Source organism: Callithrix jacchus, chromosome X (assembly GCF_049354715.1).
Source record: "Callithrix jacchus isolate 240 chromosome X, calJac240_pri, whole genome shotgun sequence".
Taxonomy (NCBI): domain Eukaryota; kingdom Metazoa; phylum Chordata; class Mammalia; order Primates; family Cebidae; genus Callithrix; species Callithrix jacchus.
In genome coordinates this window covers 28058249-28067803 of record NC_133524.1, presented here as the reverse complement: position 1 = coordinate 28067803, position 9555 = coordinate 28058249, and the positions used below count along the sequence as shown (strand labels likewise).

The window sequence follows — 9555 nt, the reverse complement described above, 5'->3', positions numbered from 1 at the left end:
GTAATACAATCTTTAAAGAGAGAAAATGAAATTTTGGGGGTCATTGAGTTTTATAGAATTTGTTCAATTTGTAATCATATTTTCAGTATGGAAACACACATGCCCATGTGCATGCATGTGTGCATGCATGCACACACACACACACACACACACACACACACACTGAATTAAATAAAAGTAGACCTTATCACCACTATGACATATAGTTCATCTGATTTGATTCAGCTCATTTCCTTGGAAGAGATGCCTGCTGGGAACTGGATCTTTTCTGCTTGTTTTGAATGCACAAAAAGACCAATTATGAATACTGGTATAGCATTTTGTAATCGTATTTGTAGTTTATTTTCTATTTTATAAACTTGCTACAGTTTATTTTTCTATGGATTACCTAAGCCACGCAGAGTTGCTGGTTTACTGGAAATAATACTTACCTGTGTAGGGGCCAAAGGCTTGGCACTCTGACGGTTCACTGAAAAAGTCAAATTGCAAAAGGCAGATGAATTGGAGAAAAGACATACAAATGTACTTAACATGTATGCATGGGAGCCTTCAGAATGACAACTCAAAGATACAGAGGAAATTATTCATTGTTATGCTTAGATTCAACAAAGTATAGACAGCTGTGTTGAAATATGATTAGACAAAAAGTGTATGATCTAATGCCAATAGACTAGTGGGAAAATCCAGCAAGGACTGTCTAGATTCATCTTGGCCTCTCTGAGCATGCATTTTTTTCTTTCTGGGTAAGGGGCAGACCCTTTCTGAAATGTAGGTCTTTTGACCTACTATAAAAATATATAGGTCAGAAAATTTATTTATAGCCAGTTTTTACACAGAAAGGTGGAGGGAAATTAGAGTAATATTTTTAGATTTTGTGACTAGCTTTGGGGAAAAGGGGGTCTGGTTTCTATGACCTGTCTTGAGGAAGAGGGATTCTAGGTTCTATGGCTAGCCTTGGGGGAGAAGGGGACTGAGAGACATGAGGACAGGACAAGGTCATAGGAAAGCTTTTGCTTCTCAGGCTGCTTCTGAAGCTTTCATTTGGGGGTATTGTTTTCTGAGCCTCAGCACCTGCAATCGCAATAAAAGGGTCCAAACCTAGGATTGAGGTTTAAAGAGTTGTTGAGGAAGTAATTAAATTTCTACTAGTCTCAACTAATTTTAACTGACAAAACGAAGATAATTATCTTGTCTCATAATCCTGAGAAAATGTCAAAATCATCAGCCAATGTAGTATGATCAAGGTCCTCTTCCCAGAGCAGAGAAACATCTTTTTGCCTTTCCCCCTATTTTAATCATTCTAGCAATATTCTTTCTATGTCATTCCCAAGTCTAAGTCTTGGCTATAGCAGTTATAAGAAAATCTCTCACATTTCCTTTGAGTTTACTTGGTTTTTTAAAAACATTATTAAGCAGAAGGGCATTTTAACCTTAAGTATACATTTTAAAAGGTTATCCTTCTGTAGATTTTATTATCATGCTTTCTTTGCATCATGGACCAAGTCACTTTATTTGTCTTTATCCTTGTAGTTTGCACAATGGCATTCTCTAAGATTTAAAGTGAACTTAGAATTTTTAAGAAACCAAATTTGTTTCAGTGCATTTATACTTGTATAGTTTTCTCATCTGTTGCTCAAATATCTACAATATGACAATCAGTCATATTTATGTTTTTAACTATCTCTTTAAATCAAAGTATGTATTTTGGTTATTTTAAAAGTAGATAATGTTGTTTCCTATAGTCAACTATTGATCCTAGTATTGTTTAATAAATAATATATCTGCCTACTGAATTGAGGATTTTACACATATCTTAAAACTGTATAATTACTAGGGTTTATTTCTGGGCTAACTCATCCATTTTATTAGTCTATCTATGTATTATTATGATACTTCTCTTTGTAATAGATAATAAATTTAGTATTTGTTAGCCAAGATTGCTAGAAATCTTAGTTTCCAAAATTATATTATGATTGCTTTGATCTTTATTCTTCCTCATGCATTTGGCGTCATTTTGGTTAATGAGAAGGTAATCTTATTGGGACAAAACGGCACACATTTCAAAATAGATATTTGTGAAACAAATTGATCAGCAGGGGTAGGAAAGGGCAGGGAAACACCACTTTTTGGAAAAATTTTCTATTCCTCATTTTTGTACTAGGCCTTCTTCCATAGGAAAAAAAGGTACAACTTTAACAATATAGATTTTTCTGTAAATATGTTAATGACTGAAATATTGTACTTGCTAAGATCAGATAATAATCTAAATACATTACTCCTTTACTGAGGTCATTATGATTGTATCTCTTTCAATGGTCTTTTAAGAATAAGTATTAAAAAACTAAGTTATTGTTTTGGCAATTATATTATGGCTCCTAACTGTTTTACCATTCTGAATCTGATGCATGATGATTTCTAAATGTAATCTAAATATAATGTAAGAGTTAAATTTTATCTTTAGCAAAGAAACATTTACATTTATTAAAATGAAATTAGTGGTTGGGCATAGTGGCTCACGCTTTAATCCCAGGGCATTGGGACACCAAAGTGGGCAGATCACTTGAGGTTAGGAGTTCAAGACCAGCCTGGCCAACATGGTGCAACCCTGTTTCTACTAAAAATACAAAAATTACCCAGTCATGGTGGCACATACATGTAGTCCTAGCTACTTGAGAGGCTGAGGCAGTAGAATTGCTTGAACCCAGGAGGTGGAGGCTGCAGTGAGCAAAGATTACAACAATGCACTCCAGCCTGGGTGACACAGCGAGACTTGTCTCTAAATAAATGAAATGAAATGAAATCAGTGAGTGATAGTTGAAGTTAACTTAAATGTTGCCCTTTTCTCTGTCACTGAGGCAATTATTCCTCACCACTCAGTGAGTGAAACAGTGTTAAAAGGGAAAAAAATTGATAACTCAAAATGGTTCTGCTTAAAGAATACTTCAAATTGTAAGATATCTGCATAAATACTTTTAATGCATATTAGAGTGTGGTGAGTACCTAAATAAGTCACTGGGTATGATGGAACATTAGAGGAGGGAGAAATTACTGTCATATGTGGCAGTCTGGTGTGACTTTACGGTTGACATGATATCTGAACTATACCTTGACAGATGAGTTAGATTTGAGATTAATGAAATGACATTACTGAAGAATAGAGACAAAGTTATTGTGTGAATACTCTGTATATGTTCAGGGAATACTTGGTAATTTTTTGTCTGGAACATAAAGTGTGTGAGAAAAAAAAAGTAGGAAATAATTTTGGAAAGACAATTGGAACCAGATGCCAGAATATAGATTTTTTTTTGGTAATTTGGGACCCATAAAGTATTGTTTAAAAGGCATTGGTAGAAGTGGTGCCATGCTTTAGAAAAGTTACCAATTATTTTCCTAGTTAAGCAGATAGACTGGATATTAGTAGTTCCATTGAGATTCTAAGATCTAATATTTGAAACCACCAGATTCAGAATGGTCTAGATAATGTGAATTTAACCAGTGATCAGAAAGTTCATCCACTAAGCCATTTCTACCTTTGTGCTACAATGTTTTATGTCAAATTAATATTTTTCTTTGTACTTCCTTTATTTAATGGAAGATGTTAATATCCTTTGAAGGAGTTAATTGAACTATCTAATCCTGGCCTTCTAAACTATTAGAATAACAAATGTGATATCAGATATTAAAAATTTTCTGTTGTATTAGAATAATTCTAAAATATTATGTCATTTGAACATAAATTTCAGTTAAATTTGCTTCATATATTACATTTTTTTCTCAGTGTAGCTACAAATCAATGTGCCTTCAAGATATCCTTACTATCCCAAGATTAAATAATTTAATTTAGTGTTTAGCTAATTTAATGTTTGAAATGAAATTATTAGTTTTATTTAATTTTTAAATAAAATCCATACTTAAAATCCAAACTCAACTTTGTCATGTGCTTTATTTATTGAATTATTGAGACACACAGTTGATACTCATTTTGACAGGCAATGAAAATGTAAATGAAGTCAACTCAATAATTAACTGGAGTGATCATGCATTAAAAGAAGTGACTAAAGAAGTCGCAAAATCTAGTTGTAACTGCTTATAGTTCATTAGTGGAAACCAAATCAGTTCTTAGTGACATGTAATCTTGTTATGTTTTTATAGCTCATGTATAATTTTTATTAAAAACCAAATGTCTATAACAACATAATTATCAATTTTGTTTAGGAACTAACATTAACTGCTATATGAATGCCTGTAGCATAGTAATTTGGGTAACTGACAGCAATCAGGCTTAGTAATTCTTAGAATGTGAGATTTTCAAAGTTTAATGTTTATCGATCTTGCAGGAGCAAGGTTGTATGGTATATACTTTACCATTGGTGTCTTTACAGTTGAGATGCTAACATATGGTAATATATGAGAATTATATAGGGACTTGTAATGGATTGGATACAATTGGTGAGAGAGCATATTAATCTTGACCCCTAGATTTTGGCTTGCATAACAAAATGGCTTGGTGACCACCAGTCATGAAAATAGCAGTGAGTATGAGAAAAACAGAGCTGAGATATAAAAAATCTCAATTTGGCCTTTACATATGATTCATATGATTTTGGAATACCTTTTATTCAACTGGGTGAAGATGGCAAGAATCCCATTGGATATTGAGATGTGGAGTTCAGAATAGGGGTCTGTGACAGGGAGATACATTTTGGGAGTTACCAATATGTAAATTGCCAATTGAAAGCATGGAAATAAACCAGACTTCTCAAGACAACTGTGAAGAACATGAGAAGAAATTGGTGTCCTGGGATTGACGCATGGTGTATTTAACCATTTACTGACCCAGTAAAGGAGATTGATGGTGAAAATGAGACCAAGGAAGGGCAGCTAAAAGTATAATGACCTTTAGAAGGCGTGTCATAGCAGTTACGGGAGCAAAATCATTAAAAGTGCTACTGATCTTAAGATGAAGATTGACTAATGATAATGATAATGACAACAATTTTTAACATTTATTGAATGGTTATTATTTTCTGGGTACTAAGTGCTTTATCTGGGTTGATTCAATAGTACTCAAAAACACCGTAAGGATGAACACTATGATTTTCATTTTCCAGATGAAGAAAATAAGGCTTGGAGAAGGGAAGAAACATACCCAAATTAACACAAGTAGTAATTAGTGCATGTAGCATTGGAATCCAGATAATATGGGTCCAGAGACTATACTTTTAGCCTATATGCTATATTCCATTAAAATGGTCTGAAAATATTTCTTGAATTTTTCCCTAAGCATGAAGAACAAACAGGAATTTCTCAATGCAGAAAGGACTGAAGCTGTCAAAGGTGTGTTTTGTTTTTCTGCACAAACAAGTTTCCATTGAATGATAGAATGAAGAGATACTGACTTTCCTGGAGCCTCCAAATTTGAGTAGTCAGGTAAGGATACTTGAGTAACAAAACAGCCAAGTAAGTATTATCCCACTTGGGATTTTGGTTGGTTATGACATTGTGTTGAAAATTTGCATTTCATTTTCCCCTTGGGGAATTACACTTCCTGAGACCTGAATTTAGGAGGCTTAACTGAAGATAATCCATCCCCAGTTGTACTTGGGCTGCATAAACCAAGCAGATCAAAAGGAGTGCAGTTGTTCAATTACTCAATGAATTGATCAATATTGGCTTTCTTGATATATAAAACTCCATTAGTCAAAAATATCTTCAAAATCTGATGCCTTGCTTTACTTCAGAAGGTTGATTCTTTGCTATAGCCCTAATCTGTGGAAATTGCAATGTTATTTTTCTGAACTATTATGGCATATTTAAGTCAGGAACATGAGGTTGAGGATACCTCTGCAGAAGTTCTGGATTTCAGGCAATGATCTGGAGATTTTAAGTAATTCTCATGTTATGTGAAATGATGTCAAAATGTGTGTTCACACACTGGAGAGAGTTCCCCAAGACCTCTCTCAGGATAGGTGATTTGTTAGAAGAATTCACAGAACCCAGAAAAGCTATTATAGGCGGGCATGATAGATTGCACCTATAGTCCTAGCTACTTGGGAAGCTGAAGTGAGAGGATTCCTGGAGCCCAGGAGTTTGAGGCTGCAGTGAACTATGATCATGCTACTGCACTCCAGCCTAAGTGACAGAGCAAGACCCATGTCTAAAAATAAAAAATAACAATAAAGCAAAAGCTATTATACTCATAATTACTGTTTATTACAGCAAAGAGTATACATTAAAATTAGCAAAGGGAAAAGGCACATTGGGAGAGAGTCCAAAAGAACCCACACTGAAGCTTCCATCTGTTCTCTCCCTGTCGAGTTATATGGACAGTGTTTAATTCTTCCAGCACTGATACGTGACACAGCACATGCAAAGTGTTACCAACCTTGGTCATAGAGCCATTGAACGTCTGGATCATTGACCTTTGCTACTCAGTTTCAGCCCTCACAGAGGTCAGAATGATACAACATGTCCTAAAGTGCCAGGCAGATGTTTAGCATGAAGCACATATTTAGCATAAATTATCTGGTGTGTCCCAGAGCATCTGGTAAACAAAGACACTCTTATCAAGCAGGATATTCCACTGGCTTAGAAGATACCTTGTAGGAGTTGGACAAGGGTCAGTCCTGAAGCATGTGCAGGCTTTGACAATCCAGGCTTCTGAGGTATCTGCATTTTGCTTTTCTCACTATCAAGTTTCCATTTTTTTATTCCTCTAAGAAATAAATAACCCCAAATTTCAGTCCAAGTTAAAGAAGCACTGACACTTTCCTAAACTTCAGGGGGGAAAATGTGACTCCATTAGTCAAATTTTCATAACCCTGGCCAAAGTGCTTTATGTAGGGGTTAGTTCACAACCTGTTTTAGATCAATGGGGAATTTTTTCCTGACATGGATGGAAAGGCAAGATGTTTTCCTACTGCATTTGGTAAAGTTGGACAGGACAGTCCTAGAGCAGTAGTTCTCAAAGTTATGGCGCAATAAATCCCAAGGGGAATTTTTAAAACACCAGTTGCCCATGTACTACTTACATTAAGTATATCAAACTCTCTGGTTTGTAAAATTTGTGCTTCAGTTCTGTCAAAAGACATATTAGAGAATTTTAGTTGGCAATGTTGAAAACCCATGATTCAGAGAATAGTGATTCTCAAACTTTGGCATGCATAGGAATGAATTACAGGACTTCTTAAAATCCAAATGGGTTGGCCCAACCATACCCTGTTTATCTTTTTCATTAGGTACAGGTAGCAGATAGAGAATGTATATCTCTTTAAGTACCCAGGTGTTGCTGATTCTGGGATAAACCTTTGAGAATGATTGCTCTACTCAGTGAGGAAAGGTCTAAACATGCCCATAAGAAGAGTGCTCTGTTTCAGAAGTTGTTTTTTTTTTTAATTAAGTTAATTTTTTAAAATTAAAGTTTTTTTTTTTTTTTTTTTAAGTTAAAGAGGATACAAATCTAAGGTAACTGAAGTCTACCAGATAGGCCCTGGGGATAGGACCTAGGAGAATTTGTATTTCTTAGAGGTTTTCAATTTATGTCCCTGTTGCTTGTATGAGTATGACATTTTGTGACATATTCTCTTTCCTCTGACCATTTTATTTATATTTATATACTCATTTTTAAAGCATGATTTCATTTTTTTATTTGCATAAATTTAAAGGAGTATAAGTGCTCTCTGTCTTTGAGCACTATAGACTAATTCTGACCTTTGGTAACTATAACTAACAGTGAGAACTCACTAGATTGAGTAGCAAGAGTTGTACTGAGACTGTATATTTGTCGACTCATTTCAGCTTCACTGCATGGGGAAGTTACCAAAATATGTCTCCTCTACCAAAAGAACAAAAAAGGATGAGCAGAATAAAATAATTTTGCAGAGGCTTCAGGGCCAATTGGAGGCAGAGCTCAGATTGGAACCCAGAAGAACTGGACTCCAAGACCTGTGAACTTAAGCATGGTGAGTTGGAGGTTTTGAGCCAGATAGAAATGCCAGCCCCATGTCCTTCTGGGTAAGTTAAACCCATCTTGAAGTTGGATTGGCATCCACAACAGTATGCAGCCACTGCTGCTTTTTGTTTTTTCCACACCTCTCAAGCAGTACATAACATGCAAACATGCCTTCAATTAAAACTGGTGTAAGGAAGGCTGCTGTGCGTCAGATGTATTCCTCGCATTTAAGTACTCACCAGGCCCGACCTAGATTAGCTTCTGAGATCAGAAGTGATCAAGCGCAGCCAGGATGGTATGGCCTTAGACTGGGTCAGACCTATTCCTGAAAACCTACATTGAACTGAATGTTGAAAGCAGTATTTTTGCTCTCATGAGAATTTGGCTGCAGACTGAATAAACCGAAACCACATGCCGAGAACTCCCATATTCTAAAGTGAAGTACTGGATGATCTTGCAGAGGCACTCAACCCAAATTGGTTCTGCAAGCATTGGCCCATGGCTCAACAGAGAAAAATAAAAAAGATGAGGTGGCTACAGGGGGAAAGGCTCTTTTGAAAGTTGCCCTTATGGCTGGTATTTTCTCCATATTCATGAGAGAGATACTTCTCTGGGGGATATATATGGATATTGGCATCCTTGGTCTGTGATCTTCTCCCTATCTGAAGTCAGGAATCCACACTCCCATTAGTGTTGATATATTTCTTCAAAATTTGCTGTTTTGCTTCTTTCCAAGTGGTGAATTTTTTTTGTTACCTGGTTACTACTCTGATACATGGAAAGAAAAATGTAGGTCTCTGAGACAGGGATGGCTGATGGTAAAAGGAACACAGGCTCAAGGCTACCACAAGAGATTTGTCTCAGGATGGAAGGGGACACTCCGGGGGTTGAAGGGAGAGCTCTTCCCCCAACATGCTTAGGGATGCCTGTGTTCTTAGAGTCAGATAAAGCTGTTTGACCACACAGGCACAGCATTTCTTCATGTGCCTATTTCGGTACTTCAAGGCCAGCCACGAGTTTCTTGATTCCTAGAAGGATGTCAGCAGAACTCATAAGGATCTTTTTGCTGACATCTACAATGTATTCCAGTGCAACATCCTAGACGAAACTCAGCTGGTGGAAGAGGAGCATAGGGAGGTGTCCTGAAGAAATCGGGCCCAAGCTTTTAGCCATCATCTTCCAGTGGAGTCACATGCAGTGTGCGTCATTGTCCCAGCCAGATGTATGAACACCTGAGCAGAGTGCTGTCAAACAGGTAAGCTACTCAGCTTTTGTTCATTGTCTTTTCTTGAGAAGTGCCTGTTTGGTTTTTTTTGCCCATTTTTTTCATGACATTATTAGTTATTTCCTTGTTGATGATATATTTAACGTTCTTATAGATTCTGAGTATTAAACCATTGTTGGATGCATAGTGTGTTCATATTTTCTCCCATTCTTTAAGTTGTCTACTTACTTGGTTCACAGTTTCTTTTGCAGTACAGAAGCTATTTCATTTAATTAGGTTCCAATTGTCAATTTTTTCCATAGTTGTAATTGTTTTGGGGGACTTTGTCAAAAACTTCTTGCCAAGGTGGATGTCGAGAAGGATATTTGACTTTCTTCTA

The 9555-nt window shown here is 36.1% G+C and overlaps 1 long non-coding RNA gene across 1 annotated transcript; it reads left to right on the top strand.

The window, feature by feature from the left end:
• Positions 1-5268: 5268 nt before the first annotated feature.
• On the top strand, positions 5269-9305 carry LOC118150433 (uncharacterized). The gene is made up of 3 exons (XR_004738534.3): positions 5269-5430; positions 7798-7961; positions 9041-9305. It is a non-coding gene; the product is annotated as an uncharacterized LOC118150433 (long non-coding RNA).
• Positions 9306-9555: the final 250 nt, after the last annotated feature.